The sequence below is a fragment of the Mesoplodon mirus genome, assembly GCF_964341445.2.
Source record: "Mesoplodon mirus genome assembly, chromosome: 11".
In the NCBI taxonomy this organism is placed as follows: Eukaryota; Metazoa; Chordata; class Mammalia; order Artiodactyla; family Ziphiidae; genus Mesoplodon; species Mesoplodon mirus.
This window is the reverse complement of record NC_138987.1, coordinates 19,196,405-19,223,140: the sequence shown is the minus strand read 5'-3', so window position 1 is coordinate 19,223,140 and position 26,736 is coordinate 19,196,405. Positions and strand designations below refer to the sequence as shown.

The following is a 26,736-nucleotide window of genomic DNA, read 5'->3' as shown; positions in this document are numbered from 1 at the left end:
TAAGTTAATCACATTGGTGAAGTCCCTTTTTCCATGAAAGTTAACATATTTATAGGCTCCAGGGATTAGGATGTGGAGCTCTCTGGGGATCTATTTTTCACCCACCACAACATCACAAAGCATAACTGTAACGTTCCACTATTGAGCTCACATCCTTCAAAAGTGATTTTTCTTTAAGGAAGCCCTCCAAACCTGCTCTCTATTAACTACTATGTCCTAGGTTTGAGGGGACCATCTACTCCTGTCACCATCCTTTCTGCAGCTAGAGAAGATATTCTTAGTACTGGCTACATATTAGAATCACCTGGAGAACTCTTAAAACTCACTTAAGGCAGGATCCACCCCAGATCAATTAAAGTCAGACTTTCCGGCTGTGGGGTTTGAGTACTCCGCAGGTTAGTGCTGCATTTCCAGGTGATTCTAATATGCAGTTACCTTTGAGAACCACCATGCCAGAGAGGACCACTGGCAGACTCTCAGAGCATGAGCTAGCTGAGTCCAAGATGGAAAGATTATCTATAAAGATAAATGGCAAGAAAATGAAACCTGAAGTCCTTTATCCCTGGTTTAGCATCCTTGCTTGTTCTGCATCTTAGTTACATGACCTTGGGCAAGCTGCTTGATGTCTATGGTCTCAGTTGTTTTTTTGTTTTTGTTTGTTTGTCTGTTTCAGATAATAATTGTTCCCAAGGGTTGTGCAATGGCTAATCAATCAGTCGAGACCATGAATGAAAAGCCCTTACCTGCGTGCCTCTAGGCCCCCAATAGAGGGCAGTGTAGTCTTCTTTGCAACCTTCCCCCACCCAGACTTGAAAACAGAGGTCACTGAGCTTCCCCTAATAATAGAATTCCCTTGGCTCTAATTTTCCAGCTCAGAGAAGACTGAATTTGCCTACTTCCCGGTTATATCTGACTTTCATTTCCTCCTTGGTGTTTTCATCCAACTTCAGTTCTGGGGCCTCTGTGTGCCTTTTGATGGTGCTGAGTCCTGGGGGGCAGCAAAGAAAGCCTTCTCTGATCTTCCACTCTGCTTTCAGAAGGTCAGGATGTTACTGGGTTTCTTGGTTGGTGTCAAGTCATCCAGCGGTACACTGAAAAGAGTGATTTTACGCCCTTAGAAGGAAATCGCTCACAGTATGTGGTCGGGGGTGGAGAGAATTTTCCTTTGGGCTGAGGACACAATGGTAAGTCTAAAACACGGCTGTGATAGAGCAATGTTTTTAATGGAAAGAGTTCCCAGGGATGGAAGGAACCGGCCAAACTGCTTCCAATTAAGGATTTGCTGAAGTTGATAGTCCTCCGTGCTTCTCTCCCCCTCCTTTGCTTCTTCTAATTCTTGAAGGTATTAGGACGGGCAAACGAGATGGAGATGATTCAGCAACTGGAACAGGGCACATTTGGCCTGGCCGGCTCTGCCCTGACCGCTGTGCGGGGTTAACAGCGTTAATGGAAAGCGTTCCCAGATTGAATGAGGGAGCAGGGCCCTGGCAGGGTCACTTTCCATTCGGGACTGCCAAGGCTGATGTCACTGCGACTTGCATTTTGCTCTCTGCCGCTCATTCTTTTAGGTGCAGAATGATGGAATAATCCTACTGGGTTGGTTTTGCCAAGGTTTGTTTCTCATCTTTCATTCAGGTAGTATCTTATGTTCACAAAGCCTATTGCCTTACCCCATTCGGTTGTTAAAGATTGTTTCCATGTCCCAGTTCGTGCTCATGAGTCAGCGGGCATTGAGCAAGCAGCCGCTGGGGCTGAATGTCGTGCTGGGGGCAGGAGGGAACAAAGGACACCAGGCGCGGTGCCTGCCACAGAACCTAGTTGGGAATGGAAGGGTCGCGTGCACGGAATAATATGAGGAAGATGACCGGTAGGACCTCTTGGATGTGGGAGGTCAGTGGGGCCTTCCCAGTGGCCTGGGAAGAGAGCATGGAGGAGGCGAACCCTGAGGAGGATGGAGAGGGCTCAGATAGGGAGAAGGAGGGCTTTCCAGATGGGGGGCAATGTGCGTGGGGGGGCCCACAGTGGATCCACGGGAGCTGTGAAAATAACAATAACGAAAACAATAATGTAAAGCATCTGTCTGTTGGGGGATCCTGGCCCCCAGATATCTAGATAACCTCAACACAAGCATACGTTCACACCTTTGCTAAGGTTTCTGTGTGTCCTGAGTGAAGGGGTGTTATCTTCCTCAGGTCACCCCAGGCTCTGGGCTCTGTTTCAGCAGGCAGCGTGTCTGTTTCTCCTCATTTCTAGGGACCAATGAGATGCCCTATGGGCTTCCCTGGTGGCGCAGTGGTTGAGAGTCCGCCTGCCGATGCAGGGGACACGGGTTCGTGCCCCGGTCTGGGAGGATCCCACATGCCACGGAGCGGCTGGGCCCGTGAGCCATGGCCGCTGAGCCTGCGCGTCCGGAGCCTGTGCTCCGCAACGGGAGAGGCCACGGCAGTGAGAGGCCCGCGTACCGCAAAAAAAAAAAAAAAGAGATGCCCCATGATCAGACAGCCAAGGGCTGCTTCTTTGCATCTATAGCACTTGGCAGTGTGTGTGTGCACATGTGTGTGTGTGCGTGTGGTATCTGTGGAGAGAGGTCCCTGGGCATTTCACATGGGCTCACAGACTCAGGGAAGCAAAGGACCTGTGCCTACCGTACAAGGAACAAATCTCTAAGTGCTGCTCGTCATTCTTACAACCCCCCCGCCCTCTTCCTCTGCCACATGCTCAATGTGTTCCAAGTGGATTCTGGAGCATCTATGTGTCCACAAAGCTTCTTGTCTCCTGAGTAGATGGAGAAATGCCCAGCTGAAAACTTTGGGATTGGCCACTGAACTGATGGGCCTGTTGTCTGGTTAAAAGATTGCCAGCGGAGGCTTTAGAAACTCCCAGGGCCCATCTGGCTTTTGGAGGCATCTGGGTCCCGCCGAGTCAGAGTGCAGCAAAAACTTCAGGGCCTGCTTTCAACCAGGACAGGCTGTCCTCTGGGCACCTGCCCAGATCAATATGCAGGTGTGATCACTAATTTGGCCACAGCAATGGAATGGCTGTGGGAGAAGAGCCCAGTTCTGAAACGCTGGCATAAAAGCAGCAAGTCCTTGATTTTGTGGCCCTTGGCAAAGTACCAAGGAAAGCCAAGGCTGAGTGTTCTGGGGGCATAAGAAGGAACACATGGAAAGAACACTGGAAATTCATCTTTAGAAAAAAGGCTCTATGTTCCCTTTTGTCCTTTCAGAAGGGAAGCGTGTAACAATTCACATTGCCTCTTTAAAATTCTGACAAGTGGCCTTACCCAGCTATTTTAAATGGAATTCTATATACCACCCACTGGGAAGATTCTGTCATGATGAATAAAATCCATCATTTATATTGTAGGTATGTGAATGCCAAGAATCTCCAGGCACTTAATTATACCTTATCCCTTTTTCTATTCCATCAAAGTTAGCTCCTGGACCAGTAGATCTAAGCTTTAACGTGTTTAAGAATTGCTTGGTGCCGGGTGGCGGTGGGGAATGGGGTGGGAGGAGAGGACAGGAGACTTAGGCCGGACTGGGCCCCAGAATTCAGCACTTTATTAAGCAACCCCAGGTAACCCTAAGGAAGGAGATTTGGTATACAGCAGAAGATGCTTGGGATTATGGCCTATGCATTTGAATTTCATCAATATTATTATTCATGACCTATGACAGCTTTCATTCACCTACTTTCTCTAATTTGATCCTCCATGAGGTTCAGGGGCAGATACTGTTATTCTCATTTTATGGTTAAAGACTCGAAAACTCGGAAAGGCTGCAATTTGGGACTGACAGCTAGCACGCACCAGGGGCCAAGACTCCCAGGGCAGTGCTCATTCTGCTCACGCCCCTCACCCCTCCTGCAAATCCCACATGGCCCACTGGGTGATGGTGTCAACATTTCTTCCCATCTCCTTGTCTGTGCACTAAATTATGGGAGGAGGGAGAGGCCAGTGTTCTCTGTTCTGTTATTCTGGAACTAAGTCTTTGGTCAGAGTGCGGCAGCGCTCGATAAATGTTAAAATGTCTGGTCAATTCAGCCCAACGCCCTAAGCCAGGGGAGAAGAGGCTGGAGCATGTTGTTTCTGCTTGAAAGGGGGTGAAACCAAGTAAAAATCATTCAAAGAGCTGTCCCCTCACCCCCAAGCATACACATAACCATGCCCCAACTCCAGAACTGTCCTGGACTCCTAGAAAAGAGTCTATTGGTTAAGAAAACATTTCTTCAATGAGATCGAGTATAATTAAAATGTTGAAAATGGAATGTTATTTCCAAGAATGATCAATTGACCAGAAGCTGTCCAGAAATGGAGAAAAGAGAACTCGGGGAAAGAACACAGGACCGGGGGCAAAGGGCCATGTTCTAATTCCAGTTGTGTTGAAAAAATAATAACAGTTACCACAAGTGACCAATTCCTGGGTCCCAGGGGCTGCAGTCCTCACAATAACAAATCTGCTAAATGTCAGCATCTCCATTTTACAGGTGGGGAAACTGAGCCTCAAAGATGTTAAGGGTCTTGGCCTAGGCCACCCTGCTCACGAGTACCAGAAACAGGGTTCTAACCCAGGCCTGGCAGCTCCCAAGCCTGAGCCCTGGAAGTGCAACCTCTATGAGGCCTTGACTGTGAGATGCAAATGAGATAATTAATATGAATGTGTCATGTAAACCATGGAAATTTTGGCTGAGGTCCCAAACTTGGGAGAAATCCTTGACTCCTCTCTTTCTCTCACCCATCACGTCCAATCCTTCAGCACATCCTGTCGACTGTGTCTCAAAATATTCCCCTCATCCCACCAAGTCTCTCCTTCACTCTCACCCTGTTCACTCCTCCATCAACCCTGGCTTTGATAATTGCTATAACCTCCTGGCTGGTCTCCCAGCCTCACCTTTGGTCCCCGGGTCTTCTCTCAACATAGTGGCCAGAGAGATTCTGTGAAAACACAGATCAGCACCCATTTAGAAATGCATATAGATATTGAAGCACTATGGTGTACACCCGAAGCTAATGTGATATTGTACATCAATTATGCCTCAATAAAAAAAATTATAGGTCAGCTCTCGTTACCCCTCTGCTCAGAACCTGCAATACCTGACCATGTCACTGACAGGAAGAGTCAGGTGCCTCTAGTGGCCCAAATCCTGTGCAACTGTCCCCTCAGTCTCCCGCCTGGACGCTCCTCTTCCTTCTTGGCTCTCATCTTCCTGTCACGTGCTCTGCACCAGCCCACCATCCCCCAGGCACACTCCTACCTCAGGGCCTTTGCACTTACTATACCCACGACCCAGAACACCCTTCTGCTCACCAAACCCATATGGTTTCTCCCCTCCATCCTTCAGGTCTTTGCTCAAATATCTCCTCCTCAGGGAAGCCTCCCTCAATCACCCTGTATAAAACTTCACACCCCTTACAACACTCCCTACTCCCCTATTTTATTTTTCCACGTCTGAGATATGTATCTCCTATGTGTTTGTTTTTCAAATTGTGATAAAATAAACATACCATCTTAACCATTTTTAAGTGTACAGCTAAGTGGCTTTAAGTACATTCACACTGCTGTGCAACCATCACCGCCATCCATCTCCAGAACTCTTTTCATCTTGCAAAACTGAAACTCTGTCGCCATTAAACAATAACTCCCCATTCCCCCTCCCCCACAGCCTCTGGCAACCACCATTCTATTTTCTGTCTCTGTGAACTGGACTACTCTAGGTACCTCCTATAAGTGGAGTCGTACTAGATTTGCCTTTTTGTGACTAGCTTATTTCATTTAGCATAATGTCCTCAAAGTTCATCTATGTTGTAGCATGGGTCAGAATTTCCTTCCTTTTTAAGGCTGTATAATATTCCACTGTATGGATTTACCACATTAAAATGAGACTCTATGGCAAATCAGGAAATAGCAATGCCAGCCACTATTCATGGACTGAATGCCACTAGGTGCTGGGCACTGTGATAGAGCACCCCAGTCAAAAGCCTGTGGTACTCTCATTTAACAGGTGATAACACTGAGTCTTGGAAAGCTTACATACATACAGCCAGCGGTGGCAAGTCCAGGACTCACATCTCAGTGCTCCAACATGAGTCAGCAAACTACAGCCTGTGGACAGAATCTGCCCTGTTTTGGTACCTCCCCTGAGCTAATCATTTTTACAGTTTAAAGCACTGTTTAAGAAAAACCAAAACACCAAAAAAAAGAGGAATAAGAGTAAGAAGAATATGCAACCAAGACTGTATATAGAATGCAATGCCTAAAATATATTTACTAGCTGGCTCTTTAGTAAACACAATTTCTCCATCACTACCCACTCTTTCTCAGGGAGAGAGGACCACTCTGTAAACATTTACTATTTCACCTCCTTTGACTCATTCTAACCCTCAGATCTCTATTTCTAAATATCCCCCAAGAGATCTGATGCTCATTTTGACCTTGTTGACAGCACACGAGTGTGGGCTTTCTCCAGAGAGCCCTGAGGGGAGGACCTCTAAGCCCTACTGAGGATGAAGAGTATATATTAAATCTTCAGCAGGCATCTGTCTGTCTCTCTTCCAATTGGCTGTCCGGGTTCATGGAAAACTTTCAGGGGCCAAAGATTTCTGGAAGCCTAATCGCTTAAGAAGAAAGTGGTTTGTAAACTTAGTCTTATGACTTGCACGTCGTATTTTTGCTAAATAGGTAAACAGGCAGGCATTTCAATAATGCCCTGCTTCTCTGGGATCATATTTCTAGGAATGCTGGCCACCAAGCACCTAGAACTTAACTTTGAAGTCAATGGAAAGGGTCTCTGGGGGCACAGTTGTACTTTACTCGAAGGGAGGGCAGACAAGGACACATTCTTGGACCTTGATCTAAGCAACTGAGCATTCGTTAGGGAGGAGATTAGCGGCGAGAAGTGACCACAGGCCGGCCGAGGGAATGGGTAGCGCTGCTAGAGACACAAACCCGACTTCAGAGCACAGCGACCTGAGACCACGTGGAGCGGGGATCAACATCGCCTGCATCCCGGGGGCACCGGAGCGAGTGAGCCACACAGGAGGACTGACGCCCCCCATGCGCTGGGGGCACAAAGAAAACCCAACAATTCACGCAGGTTTTGCGTGCGCTGCAATAAGAAGGCAACGTTAAAATAAAAATACATTTGTAGTTCTCAGCTGAGCTCCACCTTAGAAATGGAGCCACGATGAGTGAAAGATGCATTATTATGCAGGTGGACATTGGAAAGGACACAACAGAACAAAAAAGGCTGATGAGGGTATTGCAACAAATAAGAAAACTGATATCAGCAGATCTCGGTGGATCTCAGATATCAAGTAATTTGTTCAAGGCCACCAATTTAGTCACTGACAAAGCCCCAGTTCTCTTGTGGCCACCAGGACTCACTCGTTTTCAAATTCTCTCTCTCTCTTTCTCTCTCTCCTCCTCTGAATCTCTCCCTCTGTCTCTGTCTCTCTTCCTCTCTGCCTGTTTTCATTTTGCAGACACCTTGACTTCATCGCAGAGAACATGGCTACAAAAGTCCAAATTCAGATCCCCTCTGCCCACCCCACCCCCAAAGGTTCTCTTTTTCTCCTAGCTTTCCAATATCAATCCCCCAGGCGTCCTCTGATTGGTTGTTTGGGTCATGTCATGGGTCTACCCTTTAACCGATTTCTGATGGCTAACAGTCCACCAAAATTTATGCCCACTTTCCCAAATTATAGAACTCTGTCTGGGAAGAGCAGCCCAGACAAGAATTACATTTCCCAGCCCCACCTGCATCTAGATGAGGCCACACAAGTAGTTCTTATCAGAGGAATGTGAACGAAATTGATTATGTGTAACTCCCAGGCCACGGAGGTTATGAAACAGACACACCTTTCCCACTGATAGAAGGGGCTCAGAGCCCCAACCTTCTAATCACATGGTTGATCTTTCTGATCTTTCAGCTCCCAGCCTCAATCATTTCAGCATTTTAGTTTAACCTTAGCTGTGATCCAAAATGCTCATGAATAACAAAGACAATCCTATTACATGGGGAATTCCCCATCAGAGTCTCCCTCCCAGGAACCAGGGACAAAGGAAAGTCAAATTCTTTGTTGTACAACAGATGGGTTATCTGTACAAAAGTGTGTACGTGTGTGTGTGTGTGTGTGTGTTTAATTAGACTTGGGTAAATTAGAGTCTCTTTGCTTTCTATTTAATCAAGTAAATTAATGCCAAGAAATGAAACTAGGGGTTATAATGAGGGCATTACTGTTGGAAAGTTGTCAATGGAGTGAACATCTATCAGAGAATGAGGTTTTCTAGTGAAAGGAGAACAGATTCCGCAGTACCCTTCCTTTACACGACCATGAAGACTTCCATCCAAGCAGGAAGCCCATTGGAGCACTTTGATTTTCATAAGGGAATGTGAACTCCACCACTCACCCATGTGGTTTCCAAAGTATATTTATGTACCTGTGATCCAAGAATAGACTGCTATTAATAACCACTAACATTATTGAGTGCTCACCATGTGCCAGGTATTGTATTAAGAGCTTCATGTACGTTATCTAATTTAATCCTCACCAGAAACCTATAAAATAAGCATTATAATCATCCTCATTTTATTCGTAAGTAACTTACCTAAAGTCACTCAGCTCAGACGTGGTGGAGCCCGGATTCAAATCCAGATGTCTGATTCCCTTAAGCACTGCACTTGAGCCCATTCCTGCAAAGATCCTGGTTGAATGGAAATGAGATTTAGGAGAGAGAATTTAAGGGATGTAGTATGTAGCTACTCTTTTTTTTTTTTTTTGCGGTACGCAGGCCTCTCACTGTTGTGGCCTCTCCCGTTGCGGAGCACAGGCTCCGGACGCGCAGGCTCAGCGGCCATGGCTCACGGGCCCAGCCGCTCCGCGGCATGTGGGATCTTCCCGGACTGGGGCACGAACCCGTGTCCCCTGCATCGGCAGGCGGACTCTCAACCATTGCGCCACCAGGGAAGCCCTGTAGCTACTCTTTTGTGTATTCTAAGTGCTACTCTTGGGTGGAAGGCCTCATACTTGCACTATACACCTTCACTAAATTACGTTTTAATGTAGTTGCTTGACTTTTATGACGTTGGGTACAAGAAACAGCTTAAATTCCTCTTCTGAATTCTGAATGAAACTGGTGTAGAAGATACTGAATGATGCAGGGGACAGCTATGCCCTCTAGACTGGCCCCTGTGGAAATTTCTCTGAGTTCTCTATGAGGTAAAAATCTTCTGTCTCCTGAAGTACTGCTATAAATCTTCCTCTCAGGTATTGTTTGTATCTGCTGCTGTGTTGCCCAAATTTTGAATATAATTTTATGCTCTAGTAGAGCAATTTTTATTTATTTATTGAAGTATAGTTGATTTACAATGTTGTGGTAATTTCTGGTATACAGCAAAGTGATTCAGTTATATGTATATATACATTCCTTTTAAAAAGTATTCTTTTCCATTATGGTTTATCATAGGATACTGAATATAGTTCTCTGTGCTATACAGTAGGACCTTGTCGTTTATTCATTCTGTATATAAAAGCTCACATCTGCTGACCCCAACTTCCACCCCACCCTCCCCCAACCCCCTCCCCCTTGGCAACCACCAGTCTGTTCTCTATGTCCATGATTCCATTGCTGTTTCATAGATAGGTTCATTTGTGTCATATTTTAGATTCCACATATTAGTAGAGCAATTATAATGACTCTGATGGTCAGAACGTTTGCTCTTTTTTTTCTTTTTGCTTAATCCAGCTTTATCTGTTTTTATTCTCATTTTATTGAAATCCTGTTTTTGGTATGTTACTTAAACCCTCAAGTTCTTTTAGACTAGAGTAAAAACAAACATTCTTGATATTTGGTGGTTATTATAAAACCATCCACGAATGACCAAATTTTATATTAATAAAATACAATCAACATTAAAATTATACTGAGCTTAGTGTAATCTCTGTCCAATTATTCAAATTGCATTTTGGGATCTTTCCATAATTCCAGGATATTATTATTCATATTAATTATTGTGTGTCAAGTAAATATCAATTAATATCAACTATAGAAGTATAGAAATTCCAGTTAAAGACTTCTAATTGAAAATGATCATGATGTTGATACAATAAAAATGATGAATATTTATATACTGATTCATTCTGTAAAGATTAATGACTACCTTCTCTGTACCAGTGAATGAAGTTCATGTTCTAAAGGAAGGGCTGTTATGGTCTGAGTTGTATCTCCCCCCCATTCATATGTTAAAGTCCTAACCCCCAGTACCTCAGAATGTGACCTTATTTGGAGAGAGAGTCTTTACAGAGGTCATTAAGTAAAAATAAGGTCAGTAGGGTGGGCCCTAACCCAATACGACTGGTGTCCTTATAAATGGGGGAAATGTGAACACAGGCAGACATAGAGAGAAGACAATATGAAGAGACACAGGGAGAAGATGGCATCTACAAGCCAAGGAGAGAGCTCTGGAGCAGACACTTCCCTCACAGACCTCAGAAGGAACCCACCTTGCTGACACCTTGATTTTGGACTTGCAGCCTCCAGAACAGTGAGACGCCAGATTTCTGTTATTTAAGCTACCCAGCGTGTGGTACTTGGTTACTGCAGCCCTAGCAAACGAATACAGAGGGCAAGGGCTCTGAGACGGGAAAGAAATGAATGCGTTCAGGAACAGCAGAGCAGGCAGTTCAGGGGAGCCGGTGGGAGAGGGCGAGAGAGGAGAGCAGGATAAAGGTGATGTGTGTGAACTATTAACCCCTGCGCATGTAAGGCTTGGCTCTCTTCCTTGAGTTCAGAGCCAGGCCTGGGAATGTGGTGTGAGATAAGCTCTTATAAGAAAGAGATCACAAAATACAGTGGCTTAAGTAGGGCAGAAGTTTGCTTTCCTTCCATCTGATGGAACAGAGGAGGGTGAGAGGGTGGGAGCTGGGAGGATCGGATGCTGATAGGACAGAGCGGCCATCTTTGACTGTGGGCTCCTCCTCTGGGTCTGACGCAGTGGCTCCAGGTGGTGCCATCCCCCAGCAGGTGACAGCGGGGGGTGGGGGGTGGGAAATGGAGGCGTGATTTGCAAGGCACAGGCATGACTTCTGTTCTCAACCCATTGGCCGGAGGTCAGCGTCTAGGACAGGTGGTCTCTAGCTATCACTTGAGGAGTCCAATTTCCAAGAGTTCCCTGCTAACTCAGAGAGTTGTGTTTCTAAAAGTTAGAAAGAGTCTAGCCTCTGGGGAACAGTTAGCAGTCTCTGTCCCAGCCTAACCTCAGTTAGCTAGAGGGCTGGACTCATTTTTTTTTTTTAATTAATTAATTTATTTTTGACTGCTTTGGGTCTTCGTTGCTGTGCGCAGGCTCTCCTTTGGTTGTGGCGAGCGGGGGCCACTCTTCTTTGCAGTGCGTGGGCTTCAGTAGTTGTGGCACGTGGGCCCAGCAGTTGTGGCTTGCTGGCTCTAGAGCGCAGGCTCAGCAGTTCTGGCGCATGGGCTTAGTTGCTCCGCGGCATGTGGGATCTTCCCAGACTAGGGCTCGAACCCACACTCTCTGCCTTGGCAGGTGGATTTCCAACCGCTGTGCCACCAGGGAAGCCCTGGACTCATCTTTAGCTCTTCCCTCAAGGCTCCAAGGTGGTAGAGGTGACATTCAAAGTGGACTGTCATTTGTCTGCTATCATCTCTCCAATGGTTTCCCAAGAAGAGCTCCTCTAGTGAGATGGCCAGCCAGATAGCCGGCGCTAAAGCCCCTCTCGCTGCCAGCACAGCTCTGAAAAAATCTCCCTGCTTCACCCGCAAGCACCCCTCCCTGGTCATTGTGTTTTCTGACATCTGGGCCTTGTCTTGTATCCTTCCTGATCGTGAGCCGCCTGGGGCAGGCAGTTTATGTGTCTGGCACACTCTGCAACTCGCCAGCACTCTGAACCTTTACTGCCTGTCAGAAGCATTTATTAATATTGCTGCTAATAATAGTACCTAGCAGGGGTGGACGGGCTCAAACATGTCAGAAGGCAGTGTTTCCCATGACTGTGCCTTCACTGTTCACTGGAACAGAACAGGCGGGGTAGATTCAGACTTGCCTTTTCAGTTCTCTTACTCAGGTTAATGATCCCATTACTAGAAGTCCTGCTTTACTGGCATCCGCAGAAACATGTAGCAAATACAAGCTGTAGGCTGTTCTCATGTTCCGTTTATGCAGGCTGAGATGGAAAATCTGGTGTCTGTGAAAGATAAAAGCTCTGTAGCCCGAGGTTGTCTTGAAGTGGGATGGGCACAAAGGCTGGGTGTAGGCTGAATCTTGCCTGCCTTCTTGGTTGCAAAATGGAGAAGGACAGGCAGAGAAAGCAAAATTACCTGCCTTTAGATCTAAACTCCTACCTCTCATTCTTTAAAAAATTTCTCTGTCCAGGACTGTATACATTGATATAAATTGCCAACCTTATTGAATAGACGTTTATGTCAAAAAATATGCAGGGAGCTTTCTATGAATTATCCCCTTTGAACCTCCCAGCAACACACTGCTGTAGACACTGTCAGTTGCTCAAACTTTCTTCAAGACAGCAGAATCCATTGCCTATTACAGAGGCAGAAAATGTAGGTTCTTACTTTTACAGCTGCCCTTGCAGCTCTGGCAATAGTCATGTGACCCAATATCGGCCAATTAAACTGATAATAGAGGGGAACACTGCTGGGGGAATTCTGGGCAAGATAAAATCTGTGTGATAAAAGAGATATGAGGAAAAGCCGCATCTCCTTCTTCTTACCTTTGAATATGCTTTTGTTAAGACATGATGTTTGGAGCCTTGGCAGCCATTTTGCAATAATCAGGGAGAGTGGCAAGAGATCCTCAGAGAAGCCCTGACAAGGTTGAGGCACTGATCTTGCTTGGAATCATCTCCCTCTAGATCACCTGTTATGTGAAAAAATTAAAGCCTTTTAATTTAAGCCCACAATAGCTGAATACTCTGTTATGTGCAATTGGGAGCATCCTAATACATCTCTGCTCCCTTCCACTTCCTTTCATTACCCTCTCCTTGGGAAAGAATCAAAGACCTCTTTCCACATGCTCAGTGATGCCCACAATTCCTTAAACAGGAGACAAGGCCTTGCATTTCTAGGATGACCTTAGGTTTGGTTTTCCCAGGACCCTTCTGGGACCGTTCTGGTTTATACCTACTGTTCTGGTGTAATTTTAAAGGATGCTAAAAATACCCCTGGATGGATGATAAATTCTATGGCCACTTGAATGCGTTTTCAGAGAGAAAAACCTGAAGGGTGAGTACCACTGCAAGAGGAGAACACACAGCTTTCAATTCACAGTGAAGGGGCAAATGGCTAGGGTTTGGGGAGAGGGCATAGGAGGGAGCACACAGGGTGCAAGGGGTTCCCTAGGGTAGGGAAAGGCCCAGAATGAGAAGCTGGGTGCTCTAATGGCAAACCTCACCCACTCCCTAGATTTCGAGTTAAATACGCTGCTCCTAAGAAATACAGGCCTTCGTTCCTGTGTTTTTGTTCTTTCTCTGCTTTCTCTCCTTTCACATGGTCCCCATGTACCTTCTACCAGTGCCCGTGGGCTTAATGGAACCTACCCCTTGGCAAAAAGTCTCAAACTCTTGCCCAGATAACTCCCTGCTTTCCTGACATCTTTCCAAGTTCTCCACAAGATTGACAAAGGTGTTAGGTAAAGTGATAAAGTCACCCTCACTTATGCTGTTTCGAGTCTGTTTTTTTCCAGACTGACCCCTCAAAACTTAAAGTTATTTGGAGCGTACCCCACCCCTACTCCCTCCTTTATCTGGACACTCCCTGACCCTGGATAACTGAAAATCAGGCCTGCCTCCGCCCCTCCTCCCATCCGTTGGTGATGTTTTACCTGCCTCCTGTGCTAATAACAACAAGTCACAAATAAGGCGGTTTACCTATCCTGGCAACAAGTATGTGAAATGCATAAATTAGTCTTGATTTAAATTGTACAGGCTCATTATCTGTGAGAAAGCCGGGCTGCCCCATATGCCTATTAGAATGATGAGTGGTGTGCCTACAGCCCCAATAGCTGTCCCTGGGGAGGTGAATCCAGGAATAGCATGAGCCCCTGTGCTCCCAGCAGCAGCACAAAGATGTGAGGCGGCCAGCTTGGGAGGGCTGAGGTTTCTAGCCTTCCTGCTGGGACTGTGGATGGGCAGGGGCCTTGACAGGGAAGGACCCCATTTTTCCTGGTTCTTAAATGGAGACACAGTACAGGAGATGAGCTTCTTTTAGTTTGCTTTCCACGTCTGACCATCAGGGCAACAATTTGGGCTTGTGCAGCTGTGGGAAGCTGGAGAAATGCTTAAGGGACTTCGGGCCACACTCAGCTGGGTTTGGAGAGGTACGGGGGCTGCGATCACTGCACAGATTTCTATCACTCGCAGCCTGATCTGTGGGAAACTCCTAAGATGGGGTTACTTTAATCCTCCAAGAAGAAATCTTTTAACTCATCCAACAATAATCTGAGTGCCTACTACAGACTAAGCTAAGATCAGCAGCTACAAGAGTGAACCAAAACACAACCTCGACCCTAAGAAGCTTTTCAGTTTGCTGGGAATTTCAGACAAGATAACAGGTCATTATAATACAGAGTCTGAATGCTACTGGTAATAAAAAGAAATTTTCCAGAAAGATGACAGTGTATCCTTTCAATGTCATACTAAAGTATTGTCTAATAGGCCAGCCCATAGGTCTTCTGACAGCCTTGATTTGGCTAACTATTACTACATAAGTTAGGATCTAGTTCTTGAAAAGTTAGATCTTAATTGGTAGGAAATTGATACACTGCAAATCATTTTTGTCTGGTAAAGATGTAGATGATTTCTGTCCATTGGAAAAGACAGCTCCTAAGGGTTATGATTTTATTGCCTATGGGACATTATATTACATCCAATTTTGGATCTAAGATAGCAATCTTACATCAGCATTGTTTCTTTCACTGACCCCATATAAATCAGTTTCTCTTATGTTCCTTTGGTCCAGCTTTATTACCCTGCTGGCACCCTCATTCATGAATTAAATGAATCTTTGACATAGGCTCATGATGTACTTGTGTGAGAGTTGTGTCTTTAGCCTTCTGGAAATTATAATGTGAAACTACCTTAGAGGTAAGGTGCTAAGGGGTCACAGATGAGGGATACCAAACCCAGTCTTAGGGGTTTAGGGAAGGTTTCTCAGACAGATCATCTAAAGCTAGACATGAAGGATGAAGGAGTTAGTTTGGCAAAGATGGAAGGGGGCTGGTGTGCTAGGGAGAAGGAAAAAGCTTATGCAAAGGCTGGAGATGAGGCACCTGCATTAACAGGTCATGAAACCCAAGAACGTGAGTAGTGAGAGGCAAGACTGGAGAGGAAAGCAACGGCCAGATCATGGAGGACCTCAATGCTATGACAAGGAACTTGGTCTTTATACAGAGGGAATAGGGATGTCACTAAGGGGTTTTTAAACAGGAACAAGGCATGATTGGATTTGGCTCCTGGGTTCACTGTTTCATAACCCAGGTGGAAATCTCATTCACCCGTAGAATAATTGCAGCTTGCTAAGGCTGCTTATAAAATTCCTATACAATTATGCTTCACTCCAGTTTGCTCTACAACTACAATTAAAAGATATATTGGTGAATAAATTCATGGAGATATATATATATGTATGTATATGACGAATGCCCAAGAATGGATATTTACCATTTATAATGCTTTCTTTCTCTATTCTGGTCAAAAGTAAAAATAGAAAAAGCAGATGTGCACACAAGCAAGGCTGACATATTTCAAAATACAACTCAAAGTAATGGGCAAATCAGAGCTGAAGGAGGAGACTCCAGGGACCAGCTATTATATGCAATTGCTTTGGTCAGAAAGGTTTCTGCTTCTTTCAAGTTTCCTTGGCCAGATGTTTCCATTTCAGCAATAAATTTTAAAGCAATTTTGCATTTTTAGCACAAGGAAACATTTATCTTGTTATGATACAGCTTGCTGAGGACTTTTCAGCAATCATAGCACTTTTGTTTCTTGTCTCATTTCATCTTCACAAGCGCCTATGAGGCAGAGAGGATGACTGCTACTGTGCCCATTTCACAGATGGAGAAACCAAGGTCCAGAAAGGTGATTTGCCAGTAATCACTGCAAGTTAGAATCAGAGACTGGAAAAGGATGATCTTGTTACCAATGCCCTGAAATGTTTACTTATTAGGTGTTTAATAAATGCAATGAAGGAACAATTCCATTCTGTTCTTCCCCCCTCACTATGTATTAAATGTATAAGTATACATCTATGTGTTTTTTTACTTGTTAAGGTTACTAAATTATAAGTTCCATTAGGGCAGTTTCCTATTGCTCTATGACAAACAGCCCTAAAACTCAATGGCTTGAAACCAGTAATTTACTGTTTCTCATGATTCTGTGAGTCAGGGATTTGGGCAGGGCTCAGCTGGTTGGGTCTTTCGTTCCACATGGTGTCAGGCAGGGCTCACTCAACTGCATTATGCTGGTGGTTGGATTGGACTATGTAGTGATTAATTTTGTGTGTCAACTTGGCTGGACTGTGGTGCCCAGATATTTGGTCAAACATTATTCTGATGTTTCTACAAAGGTTTTTTGGATGAGATTAATATTTAAATCAGTGGATTTTGAGTAAAGCAGACTGCCCTCTATAATGTGGGTGGGCCTCATCCAATCAGTTGACAGTCTGAATAGAACAAAACAATGACCTCCCTTAAACAAGAAGGAATTCTCTACTAGATGACATCTGAACTTGAACTGAAACATATGTACTACCCTGGTCTCTAGCCTGATGGTCTTCAGACTTGAACCACAACACTGGCTCTTCCCTGGGTCTCCCCTGCTGGATTACCTTGCAGATTTTGGGCTTGCCAGCCTCCATAATCATGTGAACCCATTCCTTAGATTAGTCCGTCTGCCTATCTATCTATCTATCTACCTACCTACCTACCTACCTACCTTCTGTTGGTTCTGTTTCTCTGGAGAACTCTGACTATAGATTGAAAGGTCCATGAAGTCCACCCAGATATCTGGTGTCTTGGTTCTCTTCCATGTGGCCACCCTCTCTTCACATGGCTAGCTTGGACTTCCTCACAGCATGGCAGTCTCAGGGTAGTCAGATTACATGGCAGCTGAGAAGTAAGAAAAGTGAAAGCTGCCAGTGCTCTTAAACTCTGTACTTTAGTGTCTCAGAATATCTCTTCTACTGTATTCTATTGAGCAAAGCAAGTCACACCACCAAGCCAGATTCAAGGTGAAGGTAAATAGACTCCACCTACTGATGACAGGATTGACGGAGTCTCATTGCAAAAGACATGAGTGATGAAAGACACTATTGCAGCCATTTCTAGAAACAATTTGTCGTAGGCAGGGACCATGTTTTCTTCCTAACAACCTAGAGTTGTTGGCAATATTAAACACATCAAAGAGCAGAACACAATATTTCTTGAAAAGATATATGTGTTTATGTGTGTTTGTTTGTATGTATGTATAAAATGCACAGTGTGTACGATAGTGGCTTCAAAGACCCATTTTGGCTTCATATACCCATAGGTGAGACCTCATATATACCAATAGATAGTCCTTTGAAAAGCAAACTAAGGATGCATTTAAGAGCTTGGGTTTTAGAGTGAGACTGCTGGGCTCCATATCCAGGCTCCACTACTTATAAGCTGTATGATCTTGGTTAAGTTTTTACCCTCTCTGTGCTTCAGTGTCCTCACTTAGAAGAAGCTTACAAATAATACTCACTTCTTAGGACTGTTACGTGCCTTAAAATACAGGTGAGATAATATGAATAAAGGGCATAGCACAGGTTTAGCAAATTATTAGTAATTTTATTATTTATTATAAATATTCTTGTTATTAGATTTGTGTCTATGTTTGTGTACTGCCCACTACAATATATAGCTCTTCCTCTCTGTCCATGGGGAATTAGCCCATCTTTCTCTTTCTCTCTCTGAACACTGCTATTCCATCTGTGACCACAGTCCCTCGGCAAGCCACAACTATGCCATATCATTTGGAGCTGTGTGTCAGTGGGCTTGGGCGTTTGGAGAGACACAAATAACAGCAGATGTTGCTCCATGTCATCATTTCCTCTGACAGATGCTTGAGTACCTTGTACAGCCTCTCACTCACTCCCATTCCCCATGGCCTGCTTCCTGGAGTTGCTTCCAGGCAGGCATACTGGTGTTGTGGCTGGTTACTGGCTAGAATCTTGGTGCGGCCATCTCACAAAGCCTGTGTCACAGATGGCTCTGTCAATTGCCTAAGAAGCAAGATGTGTTCTGGAAGTTGGTCTGGCTCCATGGCAAGCAGGTTGCCTGCAGTCCTGAGCTCCAAATCTTCAGTTCTTCGTTGGTGTTGTATTCTATCTTTCAGGGCTCCAAGGGCACCCTGGCTTTCTGGATTAGGTACTGAAGTCAAGATGAATGAGTTGGCTTTGAGTTTTGGCTTTGGCTTGGATTCTGTCTGCATGGGTTTAGTCGGCTTCTATACCCCATTGTGTCAAAGGCTCTATCAATCATTTGTTGCTGGCTCCTATAGTTGTTTCTTTCACCTGGATTATAAAGAGCTATGAGGTTTTCATCAATCCATTATTTGATTTATGGTTAGTGACTCTCTAATTGCCAAGATTCCCACATTCACCAGGGCTAGATTCTTGACTATACAGAGAGTTACAGACCACTTACAGTTGATCAGGTTGGGCACTGCACAAAGGTGCCCAGCCAAGTGGGCTGGTGTGGGCTGAAATCCAGCCCATGTTCAGTTTACTAACCCATGCACCTTGGCTTGGACTGAAGGAGCACCTTTTTCTAATTTGCCCTTGATAGGATGTGTTGAAGGATTTACCCTGTACAGGATGCGGAAAATCATGTTGGTTATTCGGAGCTGATCTTTAGCATGCCTACTCTCAAAAGGAGACAATTGATACGGAATAGCTCAGTTCAAAGCTATAAAGATGTCTTCCTACCTTTCAACCTCACTGCCAACGCATCCCTAGAATCCAAGTCTGCACCAGAATGCATCTCTGTTTCCATTCTCCACCACAGATACTTCCTGATGGGCTTGGGACTCAGGATTAGCATATATCTGGCTTAAAAAAATCCAAGCCTGTGCCGCTTTATATGTCCTTCATTAGGAGCTGGGGTTTTGGGAAGTGTAATGATGCCACTTAGAGGAAAAGGCACCTCAGATTCCTAGTGCTGTTCTTCCTGAAAGAAGGCTGTCCAGGCGAATGGATGGTGGAGTGAGCCCTGCCTCTCAGTCCGCTGTCTCCTCCTTCTTTCAGAGTTTGGAATTCATTCTTTTATTCAAGAGATATTTACTGCAGGAGGCAATTCAGTCTGGCATCGTGCAACAAGAATTCAAATACAGGCAAGTTATTTAACTTTTCTGTGCCTCCATATTTTCATCTGTAAAATGGCGGTAATGCTAGACCCTACCGCAAAGGGTTATTGTTGTGATTAAATGAATTAATTTGTGTAACCTACACCTGACACAGTGCAGGCCCTCAATAGAAGTTAGCTCTTACTTACGGAGCATCTATAATGGGCCAGGCACTGGGTAAACACTGAAGGGGATCTAGTAGCCCTGTAATGCACTCCAGGCCTTCTGCAAGTTTACTGTCTAGGAAGGACCATAAGGCAGGTAACTCCATCACATACTATGGGGCAGTATATCAAAGGCTCTCAAACTTTAGTGAGTATAAGAAGCACCTGCGTTAGCCGTTAGGGAAATGTAAATCAGAACAAAAATGAGATACGATTTCGCACCTGCTAGGATGATTAGAAGTTAGAAAGGCAGATAAGGATGTGGTGAGGATGTGGTGAAATCTGAACGCTCATTCTCTGCTAGTGAGAATGTAAAATGGTGTGGCTACTGAGGAAAACAATCTGATGGTTCCTCAGAAAGTTAGACATAGAATTACCCCATGACCTAGCAATTACATCCCTAGACATATAACCAGGAGAAATGAAGACATATGTCCACACAAAAACTTGTACCCAAGTCTTCATAGTAGCATTATTTATAATAGGCAATATTATACATGGTAGAATGCAAATATCCATTAACTGATGAATGGGAAAATAAAATATGGACTATTGTTCCATATTGTTCCAAATAAAATATGGAATATTGTTCAGGCATGAAAAGAAATGAAGTACTGATGCATGCTTCAACGTGGAAGAACACTGAAAACATTACGTTAAGTGAAAGAAGCCAGTCACAAAGGACCACATATTGCAGGATTTCATTTATATGAAATGTCCAGCATGGGTAAATCTATAGAAACAGAAATAGATCAGTGATTGCCTACAGCTGAGACAGAGGAGTGGGAAGTGAGGAGTGATAACTAAAGCATCTGGAGTTTTCTGGGGGGATAATAAAAGTTTTTTAAATTGATTGTGGTAACGGTTGCATATACTAAAAGCCATTGAATTGTACACTTTGAATGGGTGAACTGGATGGCATGTGATGTATATACCAGTAAATTTTTTTTTTTTAAAGTATCTGGAGTGTTTGTTAAAAATGCATCTTTTCGGGCCTCCCTGGTGGCGCAGTGGTTGAGAGTCCGCCTGCCGATGCAGGGGATACGGGTTCGTGCCCCGGTCTGGGAGGATCCCATATGCCGCGGAGCGGCTGGGCCCATGAGCCATGGCCGCTGGGCCTGCGCGTCTGGAGCCTGTGCTCCGCAACGGGAGAGGCCACAACAGTGAGAGGCCCGCGTACGGAAAAAAAAAAAAAAAAAAAAAAAAATGCATCTTTTCTGCACCTTACAGGTTAAAGTGAATGGAGGGAGAGAGACTTTCCAGGAACAGAGAACAGCACAAGTCCCATGCATGGGTCAGAGTGTCCAATAGAACTTAAGCTGGTGTCTCCTCAGGTCTGAATCTTGCTGAGGGAAGGAAGTGGGTGAAAGAAGACATTCATGGTCTTACTGAATGACTCCTTTTCCTTCTTCAGCCCTCTGAGCTCTGCTGTCAAGGCATTTTTAGACAGTTCACACAAACTAATAAGCCAGGGCAGGAAAATGTCAGAGAGAGGATGGAGAGGGACAAGGCGGTCAGCAGGCGGGTCACAGCAGTTCACGGCAGTCTCTTCTCTTAGACCTGAGCTCTGTAATAGCTTCTGTGTTTGAAACTGTCACTATGTGAGTTAGAAATGGGCCAAAAGGTAGCTATTAACAATCCACTGAAGGTCTTACTTTAATGCCCGAAGCGGTTCTTTGGAGCCGGCTCTTTCTGTCTGCGCTATAGAAGTGTTTTATGTGGCTTCCTCTTCCTATGACCTCAGGATCAATAGTTTTCCAGAAAGGGTAAGATATCAGATACTCAAACAGTTACCTTAGGGAGGTGGGCAAGGGGAAAGGTGATCTGAAGATGTACATCTAATAAATACCAGGTGGAACCAATGAAATCTGTGCAAGTGACGGGGCTAGGGAAGGAGAGAGGCAGGAAAGCTTCTAGAAAGAGAAGAAGAAATATAATATCCAAATCTAACTTTGAAGGGTAAAGTGAAATCCTCATCCGATTAATATTAGCTACAGAGTTGAAGTAACTGTGAGTTATAAAGACTGGTATTTTTTTCCGCATTCCTTGGTAACTTGTGGTTCTTTGTAACCGAGGTGACCAGCTTGTCCTGGATCGTCTGGGACTTTCCTGGGTTTCAAACCAAAAGTCTCATGTCCCAGGAATCCTCTCGGTCCCGGCAAACTGGACCAGTTGCTCCTCTGTTGGTAACATAGGCATCCCATCCTCTGTGCCTCAGGCAAGAGATGACGCAGTAGAACACAGAGAACAAAAGAGTCAGTTCTTGGCTTCTGAGTTTCAAAGCCTAGACCTAGATATGAAACAGGATGGTGTGAGGTTGTACAATCACGTAAGAGCAAGGCTTCCACCCCAGGCCAGATACAGATTCTGAGATGGCAGGGGATGGCAGTAGGACCAGACAAGGAAGAGATCCTAGAGCAGTGTTGTCAACAGAACTTTCCGGGACGATGGAAGTGTTCTATAACAAACACTGTGGTAGCCACCAGCCACATACGGCTACGGAGCACTTGAGATGTGGTTCGTATTGCTAATTGAGCATATTTTACCCAATTTAAATTTGAATGATCACTGCACTGGGCAGCTCAGTCTTAGATTCTGCTAGGACATTTCCCCAGGAAGTTGGTTGATGCTGAATGATGGACTCTGCAGATAAGATTGGGGAACCAAGAGCAGAATGGATCTGAGCCCCATTGCTGGGGGATGGGAAGACTCCAGAAGTCCCTAAGCCAATAAGGCATGAAAGCAGAAGGTATATTTGTTCATTGAGTCAAGACAGGTCCAAGGCAAACTGGCAGAGGTTTCTGGGGTCCCAGGATGTCGTTGGCAATACTGTGTATCCTGTGCACTGTGGAGTAACCCAGACATGACACAGGGAGTTGGCAGGTCTGCAGATGCTTGCTGGCTAGGAAGAAGGGAGGGCCCAGCTCTGACTCACACAGAACAAAGACTAAATGACATGCAAAGTCATCTCAGTGGATGCCACCACAGACAAGCAACAGCATAGAAGGACAGATGGCTACCCTCTCACCCTGCCATTCTGAATCCACATCAGCTCCCTGCAACTTATGCAGAACCCAGGGAGAAGCTGTGAATCGACTGAGATGAAGTTTCCATCATCAGAAGGAAAGGGGGATTTAACATAGACATTAGGTTCAGATATAGGAAAATAAAGTTATATTTCTTACACAAGTGAACACATAGACTGAGGCTTGTACCCTCTACTCTCTCATATACTGATGTTTCCTCTTGCATTGTGTTGTGCCAAGTACATGACAAACATTATCTAAGTTTACAACCGTCTATGAAGGAAGTACTGTTATTATCCTCATTCTACAGATGAGGCAACTGAGGCCCAGAAAGTTCTTGTAACTCTCTTATAGACCTCCAAGGCTCATAAATGTTGAAGTCAAGATTCCATGCTAGGTCTTTCTGCCCTTCAAAATATTTAAGCTCTATCCAGGTTGGAATCTGTTTATCTACTTCGAATCCTATTTTCTTCTAGAAACAATACCCCTCTTCTCTCAGAGGAGGCTTACCTCACTCCAAATATGTGCTTTGAATAGAGGCTACCAATCAGGATAACTTATCTCCCAGGCCAGATGAGGAAGAAGTAATGATATGGATTCAAACCCCATTTTTGTTTCCTTTTGGACTCATAGTGACACCCTATTTTCCCGGCTCTGTTGCAATTAAATGGAACATGTGAATTCTGGCCAATGGAATGTGGGAATGTGGGAAGATGTGATGTGTGCCTTTTACTAAAAGAGAGGGAGAGACAGACAGACAGACAGACTGGGAGGTATAAGGAAGCAAAGACATAAATCAGGTTAGAGAAGTAGGTCTAGGAAGGAGGTGGATGTGGTCCCTGACATATAACGCGGACTAAACACAAATAGAAGAGCTACTACATTTGTCAGAGAAACCACAAGCCTGAATTTAAAAGAAAAGAAAAACTCTTTGATTGTCAAGGTTGTAAAACAATCTCAGGCCTCTAAACTCACTCCAGGAAGAATCAGGGTCCCAACGCTGGGGAGCCTCCAAGGAGACCGTGCTTGTCAGCCCCTAGTTCAGACATGCCAGGGAGGTTGACAGACAAGGCAGTGTTTCTCAGAGACCAGAATTAGATCAAGTCAAGAAACTTCAGAATTGCTGTGGTCAAGGACTCCTTCTTCCATCCTTCCCTTTACTGAATGGGAGTTTTAATTTCCTGTCCCTACTCCTCCAGCGTGTGGGGAGTGGTGCAGGCAGATGACTTGCCTTCTAGTTCCCTGGTCCCCAGATTGCAGGAGCCACATCTGGACCTGGTGAAGAGGACTGCACAGCATCACCAAGATCGGCCCCTGGAGCTGGTTGCATCACTGGATGGCCTTTGGGGTGCTTTACTCAGGATGAGGGCTGTACTTTCTGCACGAGGGTCATAATGGAAATGGATGAACAGAGAGTGAAAAGATGGGTGGACGGTGGCAGAGCCAATGCGCTGTGGCCAAGAAACCCAGTTTCCTTGTCCTCCTGGTCACCCAGCAAGACTACAATTCCCAGCTTCCTCTGTAACTTGGCAGAGCCACCTGACGGAGTCCTGGCCAATGGACTGTGTGTGGGTAGAGAAGACAGGGACAATAGAGGGGCCCCAAAGGTGGGGTTGAGCCGCCACTGGGTAAACTGAAGGGACAAGTTGGGAGGTAGAGTGGGGCAGGGTCTTCTGTTCCTATAAACTCAGGCCAGCTCTTGGTGGGAGTCACTCCGTCCGAGTTTTCTAGACAGGGCTGCCGCTGTGGTTGTGTGGATTACGTGCTGTATAAAGGAGGCTGGCTGGCAGGGTAAGTAAAGCCTAAACTCTAGCCCACTCTCTGCTCACCTAGCCGTGTGTCCTGGCACTACTAGGCTTCATCCACCTGGGGCAAGGTCACTTAACGTCTCTGCATAAGGCGCCATCTCCTCGCTAAGCCATGCACCTGGAGGGCTTTGCCTGCTAGAGGGAGGCATGGGTTTCCCATTGGTTTTCCTCCTCTCCTTTCTAATTTGCACAGAGAAGCCACCTGAGCTAGTGTGGTGACTCCATCTCTGCAGTTTTTGCATCAGCTGGGGGCTGCCACGTCAGGCTTCTGACCACGTCCCCGCAGTGACATTGCTTTACAGGTGGTGAAAACATGAGACTCTGGCTCCTCGAATAGCTTTTATTCAGGAAACAAGAAGTATAGCCTTATTTTCAAAGAAGTGTTGAGTGACGTTATCTACTTCTTTCCCAGGTTCTTCCTCCCATTTATGGTGGGCAGTTGGGAAACGTGAGGTGCCGAGGGTTCTGACGGCTCTCAGGACTACCAGAAACTGCAGAAACATGTGCTCGTCTTTGTTATGATCATTTTTCTTCTTGCCTCCTTGATTTGGTATTTCTAGTAAACCTCCTCATTAAAGCAATATTAAGCCAACTCATAAATATGTATATAGTCCCTTAATTATCTGTTGATGGATATGGACTCTGAGACATTTACATAATGAGTTTTAAAACATGCAGATGCATTTTACAATTAGACCCAGGTTGGGGCTGGGTGAGGCAGAACTTGGAAGGAAAAACAAGCTTACTCTCGACAATACCAAAGGCGCCTGCTAGAGGATGCTTGAAGTTTGAAGACGCAAATTTGTACCGTTGAGGAGCTCAGTCCCCACAGATTTCAGATACTATCAGGGATGTTGTCAAGTTAGAAGCAAGGCCAAGTGAAATGAAATTACATCCTATGCCAAAGGCTGAGAGTGAAGCAAATAAATCAGGACAAGAGCAGTAAAGCAGTCAAGGCTTACGAGCCATAACTGGTGTGGTAAACATTACCATGTCCATCAAAGTCTAATATCTTGTTCCCCTCCATTCTGAGCACATGGGAGAGGCACACTGCCCCACACTTGAAATTAGGCATGGCCGTGAAAGGTGAGCAGAGGTGATATCGGTCACTTCGGGACAAAAATATTTAAGAGCCATTTTGTGATTTTCCAAGTTCGCTTCATTGTGCTGTGAGTCTGGAGAATCCCAAATGGTAGCACGTCTGTCAGTCTGGGTCCTGAATTGGGGGGATGCCATGGAGCAAGACCACTAGCAATACATGCTGGACATGTAGCATCAGCTAGAAATAAACCTTTGTTGTTCAAGGCACTGAGATTGGGGTTTTTTTTTTTGTTACAGTAACAAAGCCAAGCCCATCCTGAGTGATAAAACTGGGACCAGAGACTTGGAATACTATTCCAGGAACAACCTTTGCTGGAGACTTGAATCTAAGAGCTCAATTCTGAAGAAGGAGTTCCGTAGCTCAGAAACAGATTAAGGAAGCTAAAACAAACTCCTTTTCCTTGTTCCCCCAAAAGGACAATTCAGGTGGGTTCCCTAATCTTACACCTAAAAGACAGCAGGGTTTTTCCACTTTTACTAGGGTGACTGATGTTTCTGCCCAGCTTGAGTGCAGGCTCCTGGCAGCTGCTACAATTGGATGTTCAGAATAAGTAAAGGTAGTAAAGGCATCTGATCCATCTGAAGGGCTATTATAAGGGTGAGTAGTGATTTGACAGATTCATTCTGTTAAAAAAAAAGATTGAGTTCCCTCAGATAAAAACTGTGATATAAAGCTTTACTTGACATGAATACCCTGACAGAGGAGAAAATTAGAAAGTAGTGATACCAAAAGGGTCCTAAATTAGAAATTGGTCTTCATTCACAGAAAAAACAGAGGCGCTGGCTATGGTTTTAGGACCCATAAGAAGCAGCAGGTCCAGAGTGAGAGACAAATTCTCTTTCTCCTTGCAGCCTGAAGGAGAAAAAAGTAACAGACTTTTTTTTTTCTATGTTCCACACACCTTTTCTAAATACTTTATTTATGTAACTCATTTATTTATCACAAAACCTTGTGAGGAAACTGAGTCACAGAGAGGTCAAGTAATTTGACTAAGGTTCTGGATTTTGAGCTCAGGCAGCCCAGTTCCAGCTGATAATATTAGGGAACCATTGACTGAAACCACCTGCCCTGGCCAAGCAGTATAACTGCTTGCATTAGTTATCTCACAACAGGAGGTCCCGATAAGGAACAAAGAACTGACAAGCTACGGCCAGCTGGAAGAATTCGGCGGGGGGGCCAAAAGGAGGGAGGGGTTGCCAGCCCATAATATGTCCTGCCAACCTCCCAGAAACCCTCG

General features: G+C 45.0%; 1 long non-coding RNA gene across 4 annotated transcripts; it reads left to right on the top strand.

Moving 5' to 3' along the window:
* Nucleotides 1-548: 548 nt before the first annotated feature.
* On the top strand, nt 549-26,638 carry LOC309811739. Of its 4 annotated transcripts, none has more exons than XR_014295243.1 (5): nt 549-1,184; nt 1,569-1,611; nt 19,302-19,387; nt 20,794-20,897; nt 24,810-24,983. It is a non-coding gene; the product is annotated as an uncharacterized lncRNA (long non-coding RNA). The 4 variants fall into 4 exon arrangements; XR_014295242.1 differs by lacking the exon at nt 1,569-1,611 and adding an exon at nt 25,736-26,638 and having other exon boundaries at nt 550-1,184; nt 24,810-24,947; XR_014295244.1 differs by lacking the exon at nt 1,569-1,611 and having other exon boundaries at nt 552-1,040.
* Nucleotides 26,639-26,736: the final 98 nt, after the last annotated feature.